The sequence below is a fragment of the Manduca sexta genome, chromosome 20 (genome assembly GCF_014839805.1).
Source record: "Manduca sexta isolate Smith_Timp_Sample1 chromosome 20, JHU_Msex_v1.0, whole genome shotgun sequence".
NCBI classification, from domain to species: Eukaryota; Metazoa; Arthropoda; class Insecta; order Lepidoptera; family Sphingidae; genus Manduca; species Manduca sexta.
In genome coordinates, this window is record NC_051134.1 from 64,233 (window position 1) to 69,006 (window position 4,774).

Below are 4,774 nucleotides of genomic sequence, written 5' to 3' on the forward strand. Positions count from 1 at the left end.
AATATTGTGTACTTTCTTTTAATGTACAAATAGTCGATAACTCTAATCGACGTTATCTTTTCAATGCCTGGGCGAACTATCTTTCAAATAAACAGGTATACAAAGGAATGACAAAAATGTGTTAAACCCTATCTCAGCAAAACGGCCCGCTAACCGTATTTTGCGAAATTTAGTACCTATAGTAGATTTTAATACAGTAATTTTAATTTGCAACCAATACTATCTGATAGATTATTTTATAAGGAATATTTTGGTGGATTAATATTTTAAAAAATACCCTAAATTGATTTTAAGAGGCATTTTGTAAATCTGCATATAATAAACTCGCATGCTGCTAAATATGGAATTAATTGATCAAGGCTCTCTGCCTGGGGAGCCTGAAAGTAGACCTTGAAGTACACCTAAAAGGGGGTGACATGGTCTTAGGTAGTCAAATCAAGTTAAATCATTGATGTAATATAGATATATGATGTACGATAGATATAATATAGATAAAAAATCAGTTCATAAGGAAGTAGTATAACACAACCTGAAGAATAAATATTAAATTCAGAAACAAAGGCTGAGCCATGGGAAATACAGCATTCATGACTACAAGAAACATAGCATTGTGTTCATACAATAAAATACATCTGATATTTATATTAATATCATAAACCAGATTTATTTATTACTTGTTACTACAGTTCTGGGTACCTATTATTGGCTCAAGCTGATGCCAAAATTTTAGTCAACTGTTCCATTTAATAATAATGTGCTTTTCAATTGTAACAAATAATATATAAAAGGTAGGTAGATAGGTACAAATATTATCTAGATATAATTATATTATGACAAATGTAAAATAACCCTAAAGAATTTAACAAAATAAAATATTTCTATGATAAATAATAAATTCAAATCAAGCAACACACATAAATAACTTGATATTATTACTAATTAATTTGTTTATTCTATAATTTAGAAAGGTCAGTGGAAAATTTTCCAATATATTAAATAATCACTTAATGTTTGTAATATGCACATATATTATCAACATTTATGCATTTTGTATTATGAAAGTGATGTTACCATTATAATAATTATGCATAATTTAATAAAACTCATTTAGAGATTCAGGTTCTTAAATATATAATTTATATTTAAAAGTTATTGCTTTAATTTTATCACATTTATAAATCATTAATTATAGAGAAAATGTAACTATGTGTATTTACTTTTACTTTAATTTAAAATGTCAACAGCTTATTTAAATGATACTGGGTCAATAAATATCTAGATTTTTGATATTTTTAAAAAAGTACTTGTTAACCTTACACAGATGTAGTAAGTAGTATAATAATAAGTATGCTTAATATATTTATATTCAAGTGATCTAAGTGAAAAGCTTAAGGTTTTTGTAGGAGTTGTAATAGTAATGATGAATCTCTTACATAATCTTGTCAATGTATGTAGTGCAGTTCCACAAATACCTCAGTTATTCAGTACTGGAGTAACTATAAGTTCAAATTAACAAAAAATGGTATAAAAAGAAGAAAAATATTTAATCTTATCTATTTTTACTTGCAGTAGGTGAAAAACTAATTAACAATACCTACTAGTATATAGCAATGATAAGAATAAAATTGATATCAAACACTTACAATACAGATATGATATGAATTATTTTTATTCATACATACATAACTATATGTCAAGGGCAAATACATATATGCACTGAATAGTACACAAATTATATGTGCGTTGTGATAATTTAGTAAAATTTATGACCCATAAAATGGTTCATTACGCTATTAATATTAAGCATAAAATTAACAAATAGGTACCTAATGTGTATGCATTAAGTAAAAAGTTAATGGTTAATAAAATATATTTATGATGCCTTAAATTAATCCAAATTGAGTTACATAAATTCAAATTTCACTTCTTACTTATAGTTTTATGAGTAAATAAACTGGAAAACTGTATATATTTCTGATATAATTTCTGTATACTATAAGTTCAAATCCTTATACTTAATATCATGAAATAAAGACACTGGAACTCTCAAATAGTGTTTGCTTTTAATATCTCAATATATGTGAGTACTTTAACAATTTTTGGCCATGAAAATAATAACATGTAATGGATATTATGATTTATAAAATTATTTTTAACATTACATTGGATGTAATTTGTATGACTCAGTAAATTAACGGAATTAACTAAAAACTGTCACAATGTTTTGTACTTTCAAAAGGCATAATAATGAAATTTAAATTAAATAATTAAAAAAATACCAGATGTGTACTGAGAATAAAACTTTAATGTTTATTCTTTTATTAGAAATTAAAAATAATTAATAGTGTCCATTTGAATAAAATATCCATAAATCTATGACAACTAGAAATTCAAATGTGACTGAACAATCAAAACTGGTTCCTTACTAAAAGCAAGTTTAGAATTATAACATGCTCTCTGTATGTAATTTTTGAAACATATGCATTGCAAGGTGACATTGTTTACATTTAAATATCTGGTTGCATATTTAAGGAAATGACAAAAAAAATAATTAAACATTATTTTAGATTCAGTAAAATTTGTGCTCTACCACCACCACTCTATGCTAACATCTAATAATATTCCTTCATAATTTAAATAACTAATTTACGCCGCAGCTCAATGAACATGTAAACTGTTTTCAAAGGCAAGAGCCTTATGGAGCTTATGGAGAACACGTATATCGCAAAAATAGAAAGTACGACCGTGTAAACATAATCAAATAAACATTCTCATGCCGTCAACAAACTATATGAAGGCAATTAAAAGTTTAGGCGCGGTTGTCGGTGAATGGAACTTTTACCTCGATCAAAACAACGGTTGGCAGAGAGAGGAACTTACCTAAAATCCAAACTGAGGTTCCTCTGGTGCGCCGAGGACTTCGCGTTCCGGAGTCTGACCGACTTCCGTGCACCGGCACATCCTCCAACATGCTCACACACTGCTTGCCGCGTCACAACACAATATACCCATATCACAACAGCCCAGCGTAAAATCACAAAATAAGCAACAACATGGCGACTGCACACTAATTATAATATTTATTACGCATCCAACCCGCGATTACTCTACGTTTTGTGAATATATTGTAGCGTTACTCGAAAACAAAACTATCTACTCACAGCCCTTGATTGGATATCTTCGTCAGTTCATATACATGTAGATAAAAGATATCGAACGTCCTATATGCACGTCCTACAAATGTTCAATATGCAACAACAGATTTTGTTTATGTAAACAAAAGTAACAAAATACACTAAAATGATTTACAAATAAAAATCAATTTGTATGCGTAAGAAAAGAAAATTCTTCAAAATCAAAGAAATCGATGACTCTCCGTACGAGAGGACATCACAATTTTTATGAATTTTTCTTGACCAGCGACAGTTAATCTCGGTGTTGCTAGTCCTTGTTTCGTGTTGTCAGAGATCAAAAAAATGTTGATAATTCTTTATATCAAAAAAATAAATACGTGCAATAATTAGGTAGGTAACATTAATAATGTTTGAAAAATTTTACACAATAATAATTATCAATGAGTATGTTTGTTTTGAAACTCATACTTCACGCATATTTTATAGTTTTGCTATGCCGTGTCAGCTACTATTAGGTGTAAGAATTAATTTATTGCAGTATAACACCATAAATATTCCGAATATGTAGGCGCGATAGATAATATCAAAATGTATGCTTTCTTTTATGTTTCATACCTAATTATAAACCTGAATCCTTTCACTTCATCAATATGTCCATAGCAAGAAATGCACATAATTTAATAAAAGGTAGAAAAAATGTTATGAAAACACATCTATAGATTTGTAATATTTTAATTAGCAGTAAATAAATATAAATACAAAATGCCCAAACTAACGGCTCAGACACTTAACAGGCTCTTTTTAAAAACCTAAATAATAAAAAAAATATTCTTAAGGCGATACCTCAAGGTCCATTTTCATACATTTTGTTTCGCATTTAATCTGGGTAACTAAACAAGTGTTGGCAAGTAAAGAATTTAAATTCACGTCTAGTTAGTGATTAGTTCTCGCAGTTGAAAGAAAAACGTAAAAATAATTAATAATCATGGATATTTCGGCCTTTAAAATTTCGTCATATTAAATTTTAAAGGCCGAAATATCCATGATTATTAATTATTTTACGTTTTCTTTAACTGCGAGCAATAACAATTAGATGAATTAAATGTTTACTACCAATGACTTCTGTTTAGTTACTCAGAAAAGCCTGCACAAAATGTATATTGGCGATATCACAATTTTAAATATCTCTCACTTCACATACCATGCAGTGCAAGTTATAAAATATTTTTTATATTTGTAATACATATTAGAGTTTTGGAGACTCTTGAGATTGCCGTGATGAGGGTTGGCGTTTATGCACATTTGGTTTCCTAAGCCTGTGGTAGTTAGGCATTACTTTACTTAAAAGTCTAATTGTAGGAGCTGTGATGGTTGCTTCTCTAGGGCCTCCCTGTTATGATGCTCTGATCCCCAGATGATTGTCTTATCAGCTAGAGTCTGAGGTGCAGTTAGGCTGCATGCTGCACCTGAAAATTGTATGATAATTGTTTTACTACTACCACAGAAACTTTTGAAGGAATTGTAAATCATCTTTTCTGTAAAAATACTGACATCAAGTGAAACCATGGCAATGATCATAAAATTGCACATCATCATCATCATCATCATCATCAGCCTACAGCTGTCCACTGCTGAACATA